General features: G+C 39.8%; 1 long non-coding RNA gene and 1 pseudogene across 1 annotated transcript; one reads left to right on the top strand and one right to left on the bottom strand.

Moving 5' to 3' along the window:
- Positions 1–538: 538 nt before the first annotated feature.
- LOC132099277 (XK-related protein 8-like) lies at positions 539–10,944 on the bottom strand (annotated as a pseudogene).
- Positions 10,945–22,074: 11,130 nt separating this feature from the next.
- On the top strand, positions 22,075–22,571 carry LOC132099217 (uncharacterized). Its single transcript, XR_009423074.1, has 2 exons — positions 22,075–22,261; positions 22,365–22,571. It is a non-coding gene; the product is annotated as an uncharacterized LOC132099217 (long non-coding RNA).
- Positions 22,572–23,988: the final 1,417 nt, after the last annotated feature.

Raw genomic sequence — 23,988 nt, 5'->3', positions numbered from 1 at the left:
AATGTATTTCTCCACGAAGTGGAGAAGGGTTCCATGTGAACAGCAGCATATTTACTTTATGTTGTTATTGCACTACCTGTGTATGTAAATGTATATTTGTTCCTTTTCATATGTAGCACAATTCGTATCATGTTTGAAAAAAATCTATTTTTTTATAACCGTATCTTGTTATTCCACTACCTATGTATATTGCATATATTTTGTTCCTTTTCTTAAAAGTAGCACATTATTATAATTGTTGAGCCAGGACTAGTGGGGCAGAGGAAATTCTACTCTGTAATTCATCTAATTTAGCCTTTACCTTTTGGGTGATCCCAGGGTAAAATTCTTCCCCGGTGATTTATTGTTACCCTGGTTTTACCAAAGAGGGCAGATTTGCAGATTACTCATAGGCCTGGATAAAATGTATTTCTCCAGGAAGTGGAGAAGGGTTCCATGTGAACAGCAGTTGAACATGGGTCAGTCGGTCCTAAGGGATGGGCGAACGCCGTTCGGAAGGGAGGGACGATGCTCATATCCTCTGTCGTAGTTCAGCTCTTCAGCTGGTTTTGGCTGCAGTATGATCGCAGTTTGAAGGACTTTGAGTCCACCATGTGGTCAACACGATGCTAGTGTCTGTGATTATAAACATGTGGTAGATCAGACCCCTTTCTCTGGTGTTTCCTTCAGCCACGTTAAACCAGCTGAAGTACCAGATGAGCCCTATAGTGGCCCAGTAGAGCCGTACCCCCGCTGGGCTGTTCATGAAATTGGTGCCCTGCCTCCAGGCCCATATCACAAAGACAGGCCACAGAAACAGGAAGTGAGCAGCGATTAAGCAGGGCAACACAGAGGCAAAGAGAGCAACCGAAGCCACACGGGGGCCAATCAGAAAGAGGTTCCAGAAGAAGTAGAACACAGATGACAACCAACCTTGATTGTCCTTGTCGGGTAGAAATGAACGAAGTGACCGGTGATAATCCACCACCATCCAGGCTACAGAGGTAGTGGAGGCGCCCACACTCACATATTGGACCAGTCTTGCGTGATCGCTTCGCAGTATGATGTACATCATGAGGGTAAGCTGTGGCGCGCTCTCACAGAACGTCTCAATGAGCCGCGGCATGCTGAGGTCATGAGTCATATAAACTGCATACTCAGACCCACAACCCTTTCACCACCACACACGAAAACCCTGGCAGATAGCTGATATGTGCCTGATGAAGAAGCCCATCTGACACACATGCAGGAAAAGCAACAGTTTTACTCTTTTCGCTCCACTGACCAAAACCAGGTTCCTGGCGGATGCTTGAGATTGTACCGAGATGCAGAGATGACCCAGTCGTACGCCTTCAGTCTGATAATCTCCATCCCACTTTGTTATGTCTTGGGTCTGTTGATAAAAGTTCTCTACTATTGCTGTTTTCACCTCAAACTGTGGCGGCCTGCAGATTCAGGAAAGGCTATGTATGATGTAACGGATGGAGTAGAGCCTCCTGTGGATGATCAGGCCGACAGTGCTTCTGTTCACACCTTTAATAAGAGGATGGGCCGACATGCTGCTACCTTCTACACAACAAACACCTCATCAACAGTTAAAACAAAGGAAAGTGAAACAACTAATGCATCGGTACTTTAAAAATCAATGGTATTTAGCTTGTTTTAATGAATTGTTATTATATTTGTAAATTCTTGTATATAGTGTTGTTACAAATTATGTTTTTGGATAATGTTACTGTTAATATGAAGTCATTAAAGTCAAAATAAAATTTCTTTGATTAAAAAAAAAGGTACAGGCTCAACTCTAAATCTCCTCTTTCACTATCTGTACAAGACACAGTAAAATCATACACATATTTGTAAACTGCAAATGTTAAGCTTTAATTTGATACTAAATATGTGACAATAGCTTAAGATTTGGCTCATTTACAACGATTTTGGTGAGAATAGGTCCACAACAAAGCTCTGAATGACCTCGACAAGGCCTACTTGACCCCTTAACCTGTTAACTGTCACGCCCATTTTTGAGTGTAGGCCTGCAAAGTTGATGTTGAACTTCAAATGAATGTAATTCTGGAACGCTTTTGAATATAATCCTCATTCTGGTCTTGTTTTAAAGAAGAGACTTTGAGGTTTATTGCACAGGTGTAGTTAAAAAAATTAAATAATAAAAAAGTTATAGCTGTTTAAGTTTATTGTAATAAAAAAGTAATGCAATAAAACTTTTATATTTTATTAAAATAATATATAAAAAAAAATTTGGTTCACCCTAAAAATTATATGAAATAAAAGCCATAGTTCTAAAGAAGTTGTGTTCCAAATTTGAGACTAATATCTTAAAAAATGAGATTTTTATGAGCTGTTATACCAACAAAGGCCACTAGGTGACATTCATGCCCAGTTGATGATTCCTAAAGGACACTTGTTACCACTTGACATCACACCACAACACAGATTGATATCCCTTTTTTTATTCAAAACATTGTTTTCAAGATGTAAAATATTTTAAGAGTATAAACAGTTCATTAATTGAATTTTTTTCAATGAACATATATGAAGAAAGATAATGAAGTAATAATGAAAGATGTACAAATATGTTGAAACAACAACTATTACTACTATAAATGACTTCATACAACTGTGCATCACTATATATATATATAATTATTTACAACTTTTCAGTAATAAGCTTTGATCTGTGGTGTGCAGAGTGATGGGAAGATTGAAAAGTCTTATTACTTATTTTTATCATGCCTATTGTTGAAACAATCTCGATGTGGCAAGAAGCAGAGAGCCACGTTACATGCAGAGCAGATGACTGGGGTCTTCTTGTGGCACGCTTGCACTATGCAATGTGCTTTGGTCTGTGGTGTGCAGAGTGATGGGAAGCAGGAGCAGCAGGTGGTGGCATCCAGTCAGCAAGCTCACAAACTAGAGCTTCTCGAAACTCTCTTTGGTTTTTTGCCCTCTTGTTCTGCAGTGCAGCCAGCTGCTGGTGGATTATGAATGAATTCACCACCGCAATGTCCAAAAAGTGGTAGAACAAAGTGTGGTACCACTTTCTAGTTTTCCGCAGCACTGTGTAATACCCAATGAGGGCATCGGATACATCAACTCCTCCCATGTTCCTGTGTGTAAGGCAAGCATAACAATAATCAATACATAAAATAGCTATTAACATTTTTGCATTTCCAGCAAATCAGAAATTCCAGAAAAAATGTTTGACGCACTTATTGTAGTCCAACACTGCAGCAGGAACGGGAACAGTCTTTTCTGTCCATTACCCATCTGGAGTTTTGACCCTCCTTTGCACGGTCTGGTCTCCATTGGCTGAATGAAAGGAAGAACACATCAGGACTTCTCTTGTGTCCTTCCATTCCACAAAGAGAAGTTGATACTCCCTGATCCACCTCATGCTCCCACGGGGTGCAGTTTTTGGCAGCTTGTTGAGGGTGGTTTTAGGGAAGCCCACCCTGTTGCATCTAATGGTTCCACAGGCCCAGAAGTTTTTTGCAAGGAGATCCCTAAAAAGCATTGGGCTAGTGTAGAAATTATCTACGTATAGCTTATAGCCTGACCCCAAGACTTTTTCATCTACTAGAGCCATCACTGAGTCGTAGCTTAGCCCTTTGTTCTGTTGGCTTTGAGCTACGGGGGATTTGCCTTCGTAAATGAAAATATCCCAGGTATAGGCATGGCTTGAGTCTGCAAGTACGAAGAGCTTGTACCCCACTTTGTTGGCTTATCTTTATGGTACTGCTTTGGACCAATCCTTGCCTTAGATGCCACCATTCTCTCGTCGATGCTGATGTTCTGGTGTGGATGAAAGTAGCTCTTGCATCCATCACAAAGCTGATTATATAATGGCTTTAGTTTGCAGAGCCGATCATAGGCAGGTGTACCTTTTTTCTTCAAGTTTTCAGCATCCACTTTTGGATTATTCCCGTGAAGTGCTGAAGAGATAGCACTGAATTTTCTGCATGACATGACTGATGCTGGGAAGCTGATACTATAAAGCCTGGAGCCATTCCAATAGTCTGTCACCGCCGGTAGCTTTACCAGACCCATGTAGATGACAACTGCAATGAAGGAGAACAAGTCCTTCTGACATATGTCTTGCCTTGGTCTCCTAGTGGTATTCAGGTGCTCGGTGTAGGCATTTGAATTTTGTATTATGGTCTGGCAAACAGACGATGAAAAGAACAGTTGAAATAGATCCAGAGGACTGTAGGATTCTGTTGAAATAATCCGAGGCCCAGGATTTCGAGCAGGTCTAAACAATGGTTCACGTGGTGAAATATCTGGCTCATCTGATGTATGCCATCTATCTTCAGTGCCAGATGGAAAAGATTGGATCTGTCTTCCACGCCCTCTGTCTGTCCCTCACTTGGTGCTTCTTCCTCTTCCTCTCTCGCTTCTTCCTCTTCCTCTCTCGCTTCTTCCTCTTCCTCTCTCATTTCTTCCTCTTACTCTCTCACTTCTTATTTCACTGCTTCTCTCTCCGTTTCTTCTGCTCTCACTGCTTCTCTCTCTTACTCTTATTTCACTACTTATCTCTCTTTCTCTTCTTCTTTCAATGCTTCTCTCTCTTTCTCCTCCTCTCTCACTGCTTCTGTCTCGTCCTTTCCCTGTTTCACTGCTTCTCCGTCTGGTTCTGGCTCTTCCTCTCCCTCTGTCTCCGAAATTACTAGGAGCAGCTGAAGTAAGTGATTCCGATGATGATGGTTGGCATGTTTGTTCAGCAGTCCAGTCCTCATCAGAAGTATTGTCTTGACACCTGTATTATAATATGCAATAATATGCATATATAAACAATACATATTGGCATATAAAAATTAAAAACTATAGCAGTGCATTTCAAGAGAATAAATAATACACATCCAATTTATATGCACATTTGTATGTTCCATTACATACATTAGTAATGACTATAAATTAAATGTATAAATTTAGCAAAAAATAAACTAAATATAATACATAATTACACATCATGTCAAATTTACACACTGCTCTCTAACATACTGCATATTAGTAAAGATGGTATACATGTATGAACTTACCGATCTAGTGAGGTATCTGAAAATTCTGCTTCTGGAAAAAGCATGTCTGGTTCGTCATCACTGGACTCCTCCCGCTCTTCATCACTTGATTTGCAAAGCTCATCTACAACTTCTAAAAGTGTATAAAATGTCGTTTTCTGTCTCTTCGGATCCATGTCATGACCATGAAGTGTGGAGTGTCGAAGTGCAAATAAAATGGTTGCTCCTAGCCCTTGCATGTTTACATTTGTTCACTATGTTGACAAACGTTCAGCAGCAGTTTTCAAACTGCAGGTGGACATGTGATTAGCAACAGGAGGCAGTTAGCTTTTGATTGGATAATAGTTTGACAAAAGTCAGGTTTCAAAGAGGCCATTGGCCTGCTGCATTGCTGGGGACTCACGAGGGTTAGATACAGCTCTAGCTGCTCTGTTTTGGTTATTGAGACTTACTTGAATGGCTTGCCTGATCATTTTTGGATAAAGGTAGATGTTTCTGATCAGAAGCCTTCATCAGACACATTGACTAGAGTGCTGATACAGAAACCTCCCAGAAAAAGTGAATTTCATGTATGATCATGCATCAACTGGACATGTATTACAGTTTTCATTGAAGACTTGCTACTGTACATCAACCATTAAAAATATATAAATTTTCGATTGTATTCTCAATATTTTTGGACAAATACTAGAAAATATATTTAGTTTGGATTATTCGCATAAAAACTGAAGTTTAAGTCACTGTAAGTGTGTTTATGGGTTTTTCATAACAAAGGTCACAACTCCTGGTATAGTTTTGATTTTTTCTTTACTTTCTCTTGTCACAAATTGATCAATGTTTGACACTACATAATATTTCCTGCAAAACAGTGGTCAAATATGAAAAGTACACACTTAGAGCTTTCCAACGATATATTGTTTGTCAATATTAGATCAGGTTAAGTATAGTATATAATTGTTTTAAACATGCAATGACAAATGGGCCCACCAGTGGGCCAGTGACAGTTAACAGGTTAAGTGATCTTGAGCCTATAGGAGACTCAAATATTCAGCTGTGATACACCAAATTGTAGCCCTTAATCCACACTTTCCATCAAGCCCAAACACAACATTATAGCCCAATGTGACAGCTAATAATAATCATTACAATAAACCCAATTAAGGCAGTATTGTCAGTGCTCCCAAATTTTGTCAAAATATTAACCAGGCTGTTCAGGCCAGGAGACTCAGATTTTTTGCTGTGATAAACCAAATTGTAGCCCTGAATGCCCACTTTCCATCAAGCCCAAACACAACAATATAGCCCAACGTGACAGCTATTAATAATCATTACAATAATCCCAATTCAGGCAGTATTGTCAGTGCTTCAGAATTTTGTCAAAATATTAACCAGGCTGTACAGGCAAGGAAAGTCACAAAAAAACACAAAACACTGACACTCATTTCCCATTCATTGAAAATACTGCATGCATTCCACTTTCACATTAGCCATGCATACTCTATACACGAATCTGTTCCCTTTCAGCATCTTTTCAGTCTATAACATTTCTCTTTATTATAGTCCATTATTAATGAAGACACAAAACTGCCACCTTCACTGAAATACTTCACTCTGCTATGCATTACACTTGCTGGCAAAACACCAAAATACAAGCTTTGCTTATTTAATTTCTACAAATAAAGATAATAAATATACAAGTACATGAAAAATACTTTACTACATAACTATTTGCTATGTACTTTTACTCTCCAAATTACTTTTTGTAGTTAAAACTCACTTTTTCCCTTTTCATAGTTTTTCCCCACTGTATTTGTTTTTATACAAAACGAAGAATACAACAACCAATCTATAATATCACTGCTCAAAGTCTTTTAGATTTTTACACCTAGCTCTGCATATATCACTATTAATTCTTAAACGGTTAATTCACCCAAAAATGTCAGTTATGTCATTAATTAGTCACCTTCATGTCGATACTCATAAGCCTTGCGCTCATGTTCAGGACACAATCAATATTTGTGAACAAGCTAGGCCTGCTTTGCCAGCAAAACCATTTACTTTTTTACTACCCAGAAAGGTACAACAAACCAGTGTGAGTACAGCTCAACTTTAATATTGTACATCAACAACAAGACAGTTTGTAAACCACAATAAAAACAATTTAAAAACACATTATTCAACAATGTCTAGTAACAACTGGTTTCACAATTCTGCTTCATGAAGCTTTGCAGTGACCGAATCTTTTGTTTCGCGTTAATGGTTCAGAACATGTAACACAAACTGCCAGCATAACATTTCTACACACATATGAAGAAAGCATCATCTAATTACTGTTTTTATGATGATAGCAATTCCTTTGAATGAGGAATGACATGAGGGTGACTAGTAAATTGCAACATTTTATTTTTTAGATTGACCTCTTTAAGCTTACAGTAGGTGTAAAGTGCATTTGCAGCTTTTGACCGCTGAGTGGCGCTTTAACCACAAGTTATCAAACAAGCGCATCAAAGCACATTTTCACAAATAGACGTCAGTTTTGCCTCACTGATGTGTTACATTTGACGGCTGCAGTCACGGAAAATGAAAGAAAAACACTGTAGTTAAAATATTTATTATTCACAGATGAAAGTTTGGTGTTTATGAAGTAATGTGTATTTCTTAGAACGAATTCAAGCAGGATAAATGTCAATCCTGTGCCTGAACCTGTGCTTATATTTTCTCTAATCTACATGTTATTAAACTATATTTTAGATTTGATACATTTAAAAGGTGTGCAGTATTATTTATATTATATTAATTATGTGTTATATTACTCAAAAGAAATTGTGGTTTACTTTGCATTCGAGCAATTAAAAGTGGTAGCCTATTTTAGGGGGGTAGGCTACGTGGATTAATATGCAAAATGTCAATATTTTCATATATTATGCCTATATTTTAATTTATATTTTAAAATACCTTTAATAAAACATTTATTTTTGTTATTTGTTACCTGTCCTTTATTTTGACAGATAACTTCTTGGGAAAAAGGCATTTGTCTCTAAACTGATTAAGAAATTGTTGCATGTTTAGTAAAACGTGAAGCGCTGTATAATTTCGTTCCCATTATTTATGCCTAATTAGCCTAAAACAAGAAACGAATAAATGAAACCTGCATGATTTAGCTAAATCTTTGAAACTCAAAGGAATGGATGGATTAATAAACGTCCTCACGATTAAAATCAAGTTCTCTCATTATAATCAACAAAATTCACACGATGTAAAAAAGAGCTTCATTAACTGACAACATAAGTGATTTTAAAGGGAGCCTTCTTTACTTGCTTTTAGTGATGGGCGATAGCATAAGGCCTAAAATCCTCTACTTAAAATCAATATTCAAATGACAAAGCCTTTTTTCAAAAAAAGTTTTAATGTAGTTCTTTATCATTCATTTTTACCAAATTAATAACTGAGACAAGATGATTTTAAAAAAGCAGTAACGTTATTACTTTAATGCTGGAAAAACCTTAATTTTATTTATTTATTTTTTTTTATTTTTTTTAATACTAGCTCATCATGCATCTAACCATCCACTCTACGTTAAAGGGTTAGTTCATCGAAAAATTAAAATTATGTCATTAATGACTCACCCTTATGTTGATCCAAACCTTCGTTCATCTTCAGAACACAAAATAAAATGAGTCAATGTGTTGTTCGTTATCTGGCTCGGCTCGATGTTCATCTTCAGTTCTCTCTTCACAGCAGTTCAGTCAGTGTACTGTTTGAGTAAATGAATTACTCCGGGATATTGGTTTGTTTGAACTCCGAGGGAGTGTCAGCCACATTAAAAAAGGTAACCACTTAAATCATTTGTGGATTAATGCGTATTGGAGACGCGAACCGTTTAAAACGATTCAGTTCGATTAGGTGAACTGGTTCAAAAAGATCTGGTTAAATCGAATGATTTGTTCACGAACCGGACATTTGTGAATTTCTCTTTCCAAAGACTGTACCTGTCTGCGATGCACTATACGAGAACGCTGACGAGAAAAATAAATAAAATTGAATGTTGATGACAATTTATAAATGGCCTGTTTTGTTTATTAATCCAAAGAATGTCTGTTCTTGCCTTCAGACTATGTGGATGAGCTGATGCACCTTGTTTTTGATGTGGTGTTTCCTGACCCAGAACCTTTCGTCAGTCAGTTCAAGCAGATACCTGTGCCAGACTCACTCTGCTCTCAGTTTGAAGCACCAGCAAAGGAAGACGTTGTAGCCCGCTATGTGTCACGCTTCAATCGAGCGGGACCCTGAAGCCTGTATATTCTCCATAGGAATCGGGGAACTCACGGCGGATACGCAGCACCACACATGCAGGAATGACCACCCTGATCTTGTGTCCCAGATGTCCCCAGCACCAACTCACAAAGCACCTATATGATAGGTGCCTGTATTCACTGTAAATAGGATGTACAAAGTTTTTTAAAAAATTATTTAAGTTTGCAACTTTTGAAAAACATAATAAATCAACTTTTAAATTACAGGTGTTTGTTTCTTCAAATTTTACTGATTGCAAGAACTTGTGTAAATAGTACTGTGTTCTATAACCTTCTATTTACATTCAATACAATTGTAGATTACCAGTACAGTTGCAATTATTAGTGTACATGCAATGATCAGACTGAACAAGCATCTTAGTTTTCCTATTGTTGTGTTGAATAAGGTTGACAATGCCAATAATATTTATTCAATTAGTGTTTACAGTTGCTGAATAAAACTTGCCTTTCACTGCCTCCAATAGGAAGATGTCCATAGTCCTGCATATAAATGTTTCTTGCATTTTGAAGAGAAAAGATGTTCAAACACACTGGGTCTAATCCAGGATGCTGAGTCATACACATGGGAGGAGTCTGTATTTGATTCATCCTTCTTAGAACCTGTGATATAAACAAACAAACAAAAAAAATTAAAATGTATTACATATATGAACTAGGAAAGATGTGGCTGCTGGTAGGTGATGTATGATGTCCACCTTTGGGGTCTCCCTGCAGCAGACATTTTCTCTTTCAGTGGGCATGGTGCTGCAATTTCCACAAGTGCACCTATTCATCAAAAAGAAAAGTGTATCAAGTGTACAAAAAAGTTGATTACAATGCTTGTATGCAAACGAATGACTAGATGATTTTGATATATCTGTCAAATTACAAACACTGCTAGGAGTAGACAAGAGGAAGATTGTGATATTGACACTTTGATGCATAATGTCCACTACAGAGTCAGGATGGTATTTTAGCAAATAAGCCACTTCACTGGACATTAGTGAGTCATCTAATACACTGTGACTCACTGAAAAGTACATAAATATAGTTTAACTTATGATACATTGTTATTATGAAGTTTGCCCTCAGCAATAAACAGACAAGAAAATGATACAGCAATATTTTCATAAATTTTGTATATTGTATAACTATGACAACATATCATCATTATATATTTATAGAATATATAAGGATAGATAAATAAAAAAACAGTCAAGTAATAATAAACATAAAGAAAAACATCACGTTACATGTCTAAAGAAGAAAAATATTGAATGTCTAAATAACTACAACGTGAACCAAGGCAAAAACACCACATGATAGTTAACGTTGATCTCAAAACCACTGTAAGCTGATAAAAAATAGACTATCTCCGTTAATGTAATCTACATTAAATAAAAGGTAAACCTTTTTGGGAGAAACTAGCAACACACATTTTAGCTCGTTACTGATGTTAATGTATGTCTCAGTCAAAATGATTGTCTTTACCATTCAGAGACATCTTGATGTAGACGTCCATCCAACAACTCAACATCTTCACTTTCCAGCTCTGGTTCAGAGTCCGGCTCAAACATGTACGGTTGAATCCCATAGGTCACGGCCGGGTCTGGTTCATTGACAACTTGCGCCATGATGTCAGTTTGTAATGATATGCTAAAGAGTTACCTGCGGTGTCAACCCCCCTCCTTCCTGCAACCAATCAACGCGCCCCTCATTTGCATTATTATAATGACCATACACGACAGCCAAAACATCGCATCAGATCTCGCGAGACAATAATGCCTTTAGAAATAAGGGTCTGAGGAGCTCTGTGTTTATTTTTTTTCAAATTTTCTTTTTTAGAAGGGCCTGAAAGACTATAATAGAGCATTGGGTATCCAAGATAACACGAGGTGATGACTCCTTTAAATGTTTAAAATTAAAAATATGGTGTAATACTGTGTAGATTAGATAAAATATAACCACAGGCTCATATGCTTGACATTTACCCTGCTTGAATTCGTTCTAAGAGACGCACATAACTTCATAAGTATACTAAACTTTCATTTGTGAATATTTATTATTTTAACTTCATTTTCCCTGACTGCAGCCGTCAAATGTAAGTGATATCAGGTAAAATGGGCCATTTAAGGTTTGGGGGTCCCAGCCCCTCTGGAATTTAGAACCAATGACTACAAAGGATTTCAAACTGTTGTCATAACTGTGCTTGACAAGTAACAGGTGATTTGATTGGTTTATGGTTGCTATGGTGGGCGGGGCAATAATTCTTATCAAGACTGCACCAGAAGGCTGCATGGTAAGTAGCCTGGCATACCAAACTTAACTAAACTATTATAAGGATGATAAATCTATTTTAAAAAAACATGCACATAAAAAACTATGCATAATATCTGTCTTGATGGCATCAATCAGAAATAATGTTTTTAGTTTGGTATAGGAACATATTTTTTGAAAAGTGATGTTTTTCTTGGCGGCCCAATTTACCTTAACCCACTGAGGTAAAATGGGCCACGTGGTTTCAGCTAAAGTGGGCCAGCATCTGTGTCACTCACAAACACACATACACACTCACCATGACCCCCCCCCCCCCCCAACAGTAATAATGGTAGTAGATATTTTATTTACAGTGAGTATGGCAAACGAGAAGGAAGCGAGAGGAGAGAAGAAAGGGAGAAGGAAAGAGAGAGGAAGTGAGAGGATTTAGAGGAAGGATGAGAGAGGAGACAAGCAGAGGAGACAGGAAGTGAGAGAACAGGTGAGGAGAAAGGAATGCAGAGGAAATGAGAGGAGACAGAAAGAGAGAAAAGAGGAGAGGAACAAGGACCAGAGAGGAAAGGATACAAAGATAAAACAGGGGGGGGGGGGGATGGTTGGGGTAAGGCCAAACAACTACAATCTGTGGAAAGAGGAGAGGATAAGGGGGGCTTTAGATGAATACAGGGAGGGAGTGAAGAAAGGAATTACAGTGAGTGTGCACCTCTTATCACGAGCATGGAGTGTGCTGCGATCCACACTGCAAAGACGCATCAGTGGAAAGGTGACTGGCAGTGAACATGCATCAGGGCGGAAGCCCTACCTTCCAGAGGTGGCTGAAAGGGGGCTTGCTGCCACCCTCAAGACCTTGGCGCAGAGGGGGTTTCCCTTCACAATACGTGATGTCCAGCAAGTGGCCTTTGATTTTGCAGCCAAGAACAACATATCTGGTTTCTCCAAGACAGCAGGGAGGGCCGGATATTACTGGTTTCAGAACTTTCTAAAGTGCAACCCAGAGCTTGGGATGCACAAGCCAGAGGTCCTGTCTGCAGCATGGGCTGCTGGACTCAACAAAGACGTGGTTAGCCAGTGGTTTAACCAGTATGAGAGCATTTTGGTCGAGTTGGGTTTTGAGGGCACACCTTCACATATATGGAACTGTGACGAGTCTGGGCTTCAGGACCAGTTCAGTTTGACAAAGGTCGTTGGACAGGTTGGCCAGCCATGTGTGGAGGTGTGTGCTGGAGAAAAGGGGGAGACAACGACTTGTCTGGCAGCGTTCAATGCAGAAGGCACATACAGTTGGACAATGATTATTTTTAAGGGGAAGCATGTTTGTTCTGAGTGGCTACAGGGATTCTCGGAGAACACCAGCGTAAGGTGTTCAGACAATGGCTGGATTACCTCTGACCTCTTTCTGGAGTGGGGTCAAATGTTCATTCAGTCCCTCCCCAGGGATGACCCCAGGCCCCACCTTCTCCTCCTTGATGGCCACAGTAGCCATGTCTATAACCTGGAAATTATTAAGTTACTGAAGAGCAAGAATGTGCACATCATGTGCTACCCTGCCCACACAACCCATGTGCTGCAACCGGCAAACAAGGCCCTCTTCAAGAGTCTAAAACACCAATGGGACCAGGTAGGGAGGAAGTGGACGAGGATGATGGCTGGGCAGGAACTGTCAAGGATGGAGTTCTTTGCAGTGTTCAGCAGGGCTTGGGCAGAGGCTGCCACTATTAAAAATGCCAAGGCAGGGTTCTGCGGGACAGGGATGTTCCCTTTCAATAAAGATATTCTCCCTGAGTCTGGTTTTGCCCTCAGCAAGACCAACGAAAGAGTGCTACCATCCACTCTACCAACCCTGCCCACAAGGCCGTAGTCTCTCCCAACCCTGCCCATAAGGCTGCAGTGTCTCTTCCCACCGCCCACAAGACCAGAGTCTAACCCACCACCGGCCACTGGACGAGGGTCGCCCATGCTGACCTTGACCCACTCTGCCTGCCAGCCATCAGCCCTGCTCTCTGGACATCAACCCTCCCACCCGCCAGCCAGACCTAAGTCCTCTGCTTCCCTGACACCTCTGCTACCTATGGAACCAATGTACTTTTTCCAGAAGATGAGAAGGTGGTGTTTCAAGAGGTTGTGTTGGAGGATGTACCGGAAGAAGATAATGACCTCTTCAATCAGTTCACACCACAGAAAGAAACCCACTCCCAGGATGAGGGACCTTCCACCTCCACAGTAAGTGATATTTTATACTACTTTCAAACTTAGGCTACATGACATGTTACACATGCATGCTCACGAAAACATACGCATACACATTCATGCATGCACACACACAATTTAGTCCCTAATCATACAAAATGTACACCAAATAATTATTCTATTTCTTACAATAACATAGGCCCTTTTTGTTATTTTCTTCCTGTTCAGTCTGTGAGATCGTTCACATTCACTGACTTGATCTCAGTGCCACAAAGGGAGAGGGCCATCAGAAAGAGAGTGAAGCTACCATCATATAACCTCACAAGTGAGCAACACATTGAATATATTAAAACAAAAAAGTAATCCAGCAAGCAACCAGCCAAGCAAGCCAGCAAGTACCCGGGCAGCAAGCAACCAAAAGGAAAGAAAAAAGCAGGGCAAGAGAAGCAAATCACCTTGCAAAGCCTGCAACACCCACTATGGGGACCCAAATGACCCTAAGGCTACTGAGGAATGGGTAAAATATGATCCATGTTCTGCCAGGTTTCATGACAGCTGTGGTGAAGAGAATGATATCGGTGATGACGATGGTTTCATTTGCAAAGACTGTTTGAAAAATGTTTTCATCACACACACACAAATCAGTTATCAATTTTGAATGTGAATTTCTGTAATTTGCACATTTCGTTCTAAATGTATTGTTCACACACACACACACACACACACACACACACACACACACACACACACGCACACACAGACACACACCACTGACATCAGTTCACTAATCTATGTTGTTCCAAAATTGACTTTTTTAATTGCACATTTGAATATGTGGGTTTGCACCCCCCCCCCCCCAAAAAACAAATATATATATATATTTATTTATTTTTACATTTTTTAATGGCACATATGAATATGTTTGTTTAAATGTTATGTGGCAGTATAAGCAGTTGTGTTTTAAAATTAAAATTGATGATTAATTACTATTTCCCTTTGCAATTTGACTGGCCCATTGTACCTGAAACTGCTCATGCAAAAAAAGTTGGCACAACTGATGTTTCAAGAACGGTAGGGCCCAAATAATTATATTTTATTACATAATTTCAACACAAAATTATTAAAAACAGTCATTATTAATCATAAATACACATGGACTAGGCATATATCTCTTAGTGACGTGGACTGTTTCCACTTCCTGTTTGTTGTTGGCGGCTGTACTGCGTTTGAGCTCCGTCACTATAATCTTTTCATTGACTATTTTTAACTCAAAAATCAATTTTATACATCATCGTTTCCGTTTATATAACGTGTGAATATATCCTCTATTGTATTCTACAACACAAACAATCAGAGCGCCTCGCTATTACTAGTTTTATTTTGATCTCCCGGGTCCGCTATTAGCTTTTAGCCCGTTAGCATCAGCGGCGTGGTTGCAGCTAACTGCGCTTACATTGCTAATACTCTATTCACACACATTACCACTGCTGTACTCACTGTTACTTGCTTTAATGGCAGATGAATGTCTCCACTCTGTGCAGCTCGAGCTCGAGGCCGTGGGGAAGCAGATTCGCGACCTGGAGGAAAGGCAGGCCCAGCTGAGAGAGCGGAGAGCCGCGCTGGAATCATCCCGGGCTGACGCTCACAAGTCCGGGGTAAGTATACAGCGATCTGCTAACAGTCCCACCACATCTACTCCGTGTGTTTCTCTGCACAGGCCCGGTGCACCCAGGATGCGATCTTCGCAGATGTCCTTCACTGCGACGCCGGGACACCACGGACCCTGGGTGCATCCACAGCGGAGGACGCGAGCCGGGTCCCGGGCGACGACTTCTCCCCCTCCTGCCTTCGACATCTCCATCCGGAACCGCTTCGCTCCCCTCCGCGAGACAGGACGCAACGCTGTGATCATCGGAGACTCCATCGTCCGACACGTAAGTGCTACGTTAGCCGAAGGTAAAGTGCACACTCACTGTTTGCCTGGTGCTCGTGTTCTCGATGTTTCTGCGCAGATACCCGCGATCGTGAAGGCCGACGAGAGCCCCAGAGCGGTCGTGCTTCACGCCGGGGTTAACGACACCACGCTGCGGCAGACGGAGACGCTGAAGAGGGACTTCAGCAGCCTGATCGAGACGGTTCGCAGCACGACGCCCGCGGCGACGATCGTCGTGTCAGGACCACTGCCCACGTATCGACGAGGACACGAAAGGTTCAGTAGACTTTTTGCTTTAAATGAATGGTTGTTGTCATGGTGTAAAGAACAGAAACTGCTATTTGTTAATAACTGGAATCTTTTCTGGGAGCGTCCTAGGCTGTTTCGCGCTGATGGATTACACCCCAGCAGAATCGGAGCGGAGCTGCTCTCTGACAACATCTCCAGGACACTTCGCTCCATGTGACTAGTAAGAAAATTCTCTAATAACTATTATGATGAGTTTTGTTCCACCCGCTTAAATGATAAAAGTACTTGCGCTGTAAAAACTATTAAGACTGTGTCTGTTCCCCGAATAGTGAGGTCAAAATATAATGTAGGATCTAGAAAAAATCTTATCGTAATTAAACCAGAAAAATGTAAAGTAAATGAACAAAAACAATTTTTAAAGTTTGGGCTCATAAATATTAGATCACTCACACCCAAAGCAGTTATTGTAAATGAAATGATCACAGAAAATAGTTTTGATGTACTCTGCTTGACTGAAACCTGGCTAAAACCGAATGATTATTTTGGTCTAAATGAGTCTACTCCACCAAACTACTGTTACAAGCATGAGCCCCGTCAGACTGGTCGTGGCGGAGGTGTTGCAACAATATATAGTGATATTCTCAATGTTACCCAGAAAACAGGATACAGGTTTAACTCTTTTGAAATACTTCTGCTAAATGTTACACTGTCAGATATGCAAAAGAAGTCTAATGTATCTCTTGCTCTGGCTACTGTGTATAGACCACCAGGGCCGTATACAGAATTCCTAAAAGAATTTGCAGATTTCCTCTCAGACCTTCTAGTTACAGTTGATAAGGCGCTAATCATGGGAGATTTTAATATTCACGTTGATAATGCAAATGATACATTAGGACTTGCGTTTACTGACCTAATAAACTCCTTTGGAGTCAAGCAAAATGTCACCAGGCCCACTCATCGTTTTAATCATACACTAGATCTAATGGAATCTATCTTACTGCTATAGATATTGTACCCCAAAGTGATGATATTACAGACCATTTCCTTGTGTCGTGCATGCTGCGTATAACTGATATTAACTATATGTCTCAGCGTTACCGTCTGGGCAGAACTATTGTTCCAGCCACCAAAGACAGATTCGCAAATAACCTGCCTGATCTATCTCAACTGCTATTTGTACCCAAAAATACACATGAATTAGACGAAATTACTGACAACATGGGCACTATTTTCTCTAATACATTAGAAGCTGTTGCCCCCATCAAATTGAAAAAGGTTAGAGAAAAACGTACTGTGCCATGGTATAACAGTAATACTCACTCTCTCAAGAAAGTAACTCGTAGTCTTGAACGCAAATGGAGAAAAACTAACTTGAAAGTTTTTAAAATTGCATGGAAAAACAGTATGTCCAGCTATAGACAGGCTCTAAAAACTGCTAGGGCAGAGCATATCCACAAACTCATTGAAAATAACCAAAACAATCCAAGGTTTTTATTTAGCACAGTGGCTAAATTAACAAATTACCAGACGCCACCTGATTCAAATATTCCACCAACGTTAAATAGTAATGACTTTATGAATTTCTTCACTGATAAAATAGATAACATTAGAAATACAATAGCGAATGTAGATTCTACAGCGTCTAACACTTCAGTTTCATCCATCGCACCCAAAGATAAACTGCAGTGCTTTACAAATATAGGACAGGAAGAGCTAAATAAACTTATCACTGTATCTAAACCAACAACATGTTTATTAGATCCTGTACCCACTAAATTACTAAAAGAGCTGTTACCTGTAGCCGAAGAACCGCTTCTCAATATCATTAACTCGTCGTTATCTTTAGGTCACGTCCCAAAACCATTCAAGCTGGCGGTTATCAAGCCTCTTATTAAGAAACCAAAACTAGATCCTAGTGTACTGGCAAATTATAGGCCTATTTCAAATCTTCCATTTATGTCTAAAATATTAGAAAAAGTTGTGTCTGCTCAATTGAGCACCTTCCTGCATAAAAATGATCTGTATGAAGAATTTCAGTCAGGTTTCAGCCCCCACCATAGCACAGAAACTGCACTTGTTAAAATTACAAATGACCTGCTCCTTGCGTCAGATCAAGGCTGCATCTCATTTCTAGTCTTACTTGATCTTAGTGCTGCGTTCGACACCAATAGATCATGACATACTCCTAGATCGATTACAAAACTATACAGGTGTTCAAGGGCAGGCTCTAAGATGGTTTAGATCCTACCTGTCCGATCGCTACCATTTTGTTTACTTAAATGGGGTGTCATCTCATTTATCATCAGTAAAATATGGAGTGCCACAAGGATCCGTCCTAGGTCCCCTTCTATTTTCAATATACATGTTGCCCCTTGGTAATATTATTAGAAAATACGGAATTAGCTTCCACTGTTATGCTGATGATACTCAGCTATATATCTCAACGAGACCAGATGAAACTTCCCAATTATCTAAGCTAACAGAGTGTGTTAAAAATGTAAAAGATTGGATGACAAATAATTTTCTCCAATTAAATTCGGATAAGACAGAGATATTAATTATTGGACCAAAAAACACTACACAGAATCTTGTAGATTACAATCTGCAACTAGACGGATGTACTGTTACTTCCTCTACAGTCAGAAATCTGGGTGTTATATTGGACAGCAATTTGTCTTTTGAAAATCATATTTCCAATGTTACAAAAACTGCATTCTTCCATCTTAGAAACATTGCCAAGCTACGAAACATGTTATCTGTTTCTGATGCAGAAAAGCTAGTTCATGCATTCATGACCTCTAGACTGGACTATTGTAATGCACTTCTAGGTGGTTGTCCTGCTTCGTCAATAAACAAGCTACAGGTAGTCCAAAATGCAGCAGCTAGAGTCCTTACCAGGTCAAGAAAATATGATCATATTACCCCAATTTTACAGTCTCTGCACTGGCTACCTATTAAGTTCCGTATCAGTTACAAATTATCATTACTTACCTATAAGGCCCTAAATGGTTTAGCTCCTGCGTACCTAACTAGCCTTCTACCACGCTACAACCCATCACGCTTCCTAAGGTCACAAAACGCTGGACTTTTGGTAGTTCCTAGGATAGCAAAGTCCACTAAAGGAGGTAGAGCTTTCTCACATTTAGCTCCCAAACTCTGGAATAGCCTTCCTAATAATGTTCGGGGTTCAGACACACTCTCTCTGTTTAAATCTAGATTAAAAACACATGTCTTTCGCCAGGCATTCGAATAATGTATCTCTTAAATTGTGAGTGTAGTTGCATCTGCATTTTTATTCTTCAGCTTGGGTTAAACTAATTTTACTTCAGTTTCAGCAGCTATGCTAATGATGTCTCTATTTTGTTTCTATGTTTTGCTAGGATTTACTAGGATTTACACAAGCTCCAGTCTGGATCCAGAACACCTGAGAAGAGATGATGCTGACCCTCAGAGGACCCCAGATGATCCTAACCTTGAATCAACAAACAGAACTAACAAATATTGCTACATGTGTGACTGCATCATATAATTACTATTAATTAATAATATTGATAGTTCATCATCTAGCTGACTACGTCTTGTATTATTATTTTTATTTTTCTAAAATCCTGTAAAACGTGCACAAACTACTAGCTACTACTAAATATTGTAGAAACATAATTTTCTGTAAAGTTGCTTTGTAACGATTTGTATTGTAAAAAGCGCTATACAAATAAACTTGAATTGAATTGAAAATTATATGGTATTGTATCATTGTCCCAAACGATTTACCACAAAATGGCCAAATTTAGCTGATATCACCCTAACACATTAAATAGGCAAAGCTGACGTCTATTTGCGAAAATGTGATTTGATGCTCTTGTTTGATAACTTGTGGTTAAAGTGCCACTCAGCGGTCAAAAGCTGCAAATGCACTTTGCAGACGCGGCGGCAGTCGAAGTACGATCGTTTTGGTTGACCATCTACTGTATTTACTGTATTATGTGGATGGCAGTCAGGCATGATGTGGAATTATTCAAATGAAGTTGTGATAGTGTTGGGAACTCAGAAACGAAGACCAGGAGACTCTTGGGTAATATTCAGCAGGATTCTTTATTGAGAACGGTCTGCGTGGCGCTGCATTCATCAAGAAGTCGAACTTGTCCCTAAGACATTGTAGTTTATGTACATTTTAAGGGGGCGGGATACACAGAGGTGGAGACAAACCTAAACAAAGCATGCAAATGCAATCAGGAAGGTGCCAGACACTGGCATCTTCCCAGCCTTGATCTCATCAGCATAACAGTGTCATTTAAATACAGAGGTGCCTGACAGTATCGCTTATACCTTCACATTATCATAGAGACAAAAGGCACAGCTGTGTCTTGAGCTTAAAGGCCATCTTTCAATATAATTTTATAACTTAATTTATACAGAATATTGTATGAAAATGTAAATTTAAAAAGACGTACATAAGAATACATATGTTTTACAACACCCACGGGCAGAAATTAAGAAAAAAAAGTGCCTATTCTAAGCTACGCGCCAAAAAACTGCCTTTTCCCAGAGAACGCGTCATATGACGTAACGACAGGCAAACATAGGCGCTGCTGCCCTGTTTCTCAGTGTGGGTTTACGTAGTCTGAGAGGTGGAAACAGAAAATAGAGATTGTCGTTATCGTTATTATAGTTATAGTAGGTTTGAGTTGTCACAATGGTGAATTCTTGTGTTTGTTTTGGATGCAACAACTCCAACTTGTCTGGCCATCGGGTCCACCGATTTCCAAACAAGAAACACAAAGATTTCCGTGCTTGGATATGTTTCGTCCAGGCAAAGAGAAGCAATTTCGCTGCCTCCTCGTTGACAAGACACACGGTGGTATGTGAAAAACACTTCACACCGGACAGCTACAACCAAGGAGATCTTATGGAATTTCGCATGGAATTTCGACGAAAAGAGTGGGTTAGGCTGGCAAATGGAGCTGTGCCATCGGTGCATGCAAGTCCACCTGCAAAATCTGGCGGGAGTGAAGAGTCTAACGTTAATGTTAGCACTAGCAGAGAATCTGCACGTCGAAAACGGGAGTCAATTTGTGTTTTAGGTGGCTAAGTGGGTACGTGAGAAAATGTGTTCAGAAGGAACAAAGCATTTCTTTGACGTCTGGCATATTGGGAAAAGTATGTATTGTGATGTTGGTAGTTCTATATAACAGACTGGTTTTTGTAGTTAAATTCACTTTCCTAATAATTAATTTGCTCTGCTCTGTTTGTCTGCTCTGGAACAGGTGTACAGAAAGCACTGGATGCTGCTGAAAAAGAGAGGGACTGTGAGGATCTGAAGCTGTGGAGGCCTGCCATTATCAACCATCTCTACTGGACCGCAGCTTCCACCCCTACAGGAGATCCAGATGAGATGCAGGCAAAATGGCAGAGTATGATAAATCATGTACAGGACATACATGAACACAGCTCTCCAGCATTTACCAGCTGCGCACATCCACCGTTGGAAGGAGAGGCAAGAAACAAGGAGTGGCTGGAACCAGGTACAACATAATAGCCTATGTTAAAAGATGTCAAATATTTTGAGTCTAAACTTTTTTCAGTGCTTGTAAATTTTAGTTTGGTTTTATCAATACGTAACCCCATGTGTACTAATAATTACTTGTGTTATGAAATGCGAGAGATTATATGACAGAATACGTTTTATTCAGGATCACCAGCAGCCACTAAACTGGAGAGTGTAGCTGCCAGGAAAGCACTGGTAAAGGATATTCGACAATTGTCACCTCAGCATCAGACATTCTCCCTGGAGGCCTACCATTCCCTTATTCTGCATTTTGCTCCAAAACACATTGGCTTTTCTTTTCTTGGGATGTACAGCAGGTAGTGTTATCACTTAAAAGTATCGATACTAATAAAATTAGTTTTTTTTTTTTTCAATTTCAGGAAATTATGACAGAATGAATATGGCTAAAAACTAATGCAGTTTTGTATAGCAGACCAAAATGTTATAGATTGATAACAGCATTACATATTGTTTGCAAAAAAATAATTGCAAAGATGAGTCATTGTCTTATACCCATTTGAACTGAAAACATTAATGTCATATTTCTGTTGCATTTCACTGCATTGGGTTAGCTTTGGAGACCTAATGTTCTATCTACTTATCTCGTAGAGACTTCTCTTGGCAGCCCTACATTTCAATAGTAATGGCAACAGAGATGTAGCGCGAACTAGTGAGGGTGAGGTACGCTACGCTGTTCGCTACCTACGGTTTCGGAAAGGTGGCTGGGTAGTCCACCCCATCAAGGAGAAACCATCTTACGGTTAGTAGTTTCACTTAGTTTTTCAATATCTTTTTTGTGTGAATCTATCTTTATGCGAGTCATCCATGTTACTAAATGTTTTCTAAACATTTCTCTCCTCAAGGATACGCAACAAATCTTATGGTCTCTCTGGTAGAGGAATACTGCAAGTCACCACAGGCCCTACAAGAAAGCAGTGCCGTCTTGTCCTCTGCTGCACTGCCCCCCCTCACCTCTTCCGTCCAGAAGGTTGCCAAGGATGAGGCAGTCAGCCTCCATCTCGCACGACACTCACGTTTTAACATGTAATAAAAGATCAATTTTACCAGTACAGTTTGTTTCACTATGTATTTATTAATCGTCTTCCAAGCGGGGCCACTGGAAACCTTTTTATGTTTGTCCCTCCTCTGCAAACTGCCTCCTTATTGCTGACACAACACATGAAGGTATGGCTTTCCTAATGTTCCTGCCTATTATTCCGTACGCCCAGCGGACAACCTGCCTGTATGCTGTGTATCGGAACTGCCTGTGGTGTAGATTGGGACATAATTACATTTTGATCATACCATGTTTTCATAGTAAACAATTTCAATGGTAAATATTGCATGTCCTGTTGGCTGATTCTACTGTACTACACAACACCAAAGTTGTTTTTATAGGAAGTATATGGAAACCACTGAGTTTAAAAACCTGCTTAACAGGATTTACTATTTTGGTGTAGAAAAGCCGTTTCTTTGAATTGCAGTGTGAAATAATTTTTGCTCAAAACCTACTCTGGTCTGCTGGCTTGAAGAGGGCCATGCTCCTGTCTGGAGTTCATGTATGCTATCTGCAGCACAAAAGGATTCAGACAGGATGCTTCAAACCCTGGATGGAGTGTGAGGCAGGTAATGTCTTCTGGGGGATCTAGGTTTTGGACAAGGGACCAATAGGCGTCGACCTCCCTACAGCACACACTCTCCACTGCTGATGGCATAGCCTCACATCTACCACACAAGCACCTGTTAAACAAATGTGCTAAGATAAACTCACTCTCCTTCCCTCCTTGTAGCTCTAATGGTTGGTGTAAGACCTTGTTAGAAACGACATGTAGACTACTTACTTCCTAAAACTTGGGTAAATATGCACTGTAAAAAGACACACCCCCTGTACAGTATAGGCTGTCAATTAGATGCATTTATCTGCATGCCTTACAACCAGTATCCCTTCACATGACAATAAAAGATCCTTGTTACAATGACTGTATTTACATGAACAGCATATTCCCGTCCTAGCCTCAAGACTAACCGCTTTCATACACGTACTCCACAGTACATGTGAGCTCATTTACATAATGTCCGTCGGAAATACTAAGGTGAGTAGTATAACAGCCGACTAAGTTCGGAATTCCAGCTGTCCGGTTATGTTGTTTAGATATACGGCCCAAACGCTTGACATCTGCAGAAGCAGAACATGCGGACACCTAGGTCTAAAAGCAGTTACTGATTAAAAATCAGTTAGCAATTTCTACAAAATTTCACGATAAACTGTTGTGTAGAAATGCACAGAATTTCTATCCCTATCCAGACTAGCTGACCGTCACATATGTAAGCTATAGCCTACATCCTACAACATTCATTTAAAATCTGGGATCTAAATTAATTATTTTAAGACACATGTTGCTGGCATAAATGGTGACAATCTACATGGATGCTTGAAAAACAACAAAGTCGACAGCAATATTGCTAAATATGATTTATTAAAGATAC

Source organism: Carassius carassius, chromosome 22 (genome assembly GCF_963082965.1).
Source record: "Carassius carassius chromosome 22, fCarCar2.1, whole genome shotgun sequence".
Classification (NCBI taxonomy): Eukaryota; Metazoa; Chordata; class Actinopteri; order Cypriniformes; family Cyprinidae; genus Carassius; species Carassius carassius.
This window is presented reverse-complemented; position numbering and strand designations above follow the sequence as displayed.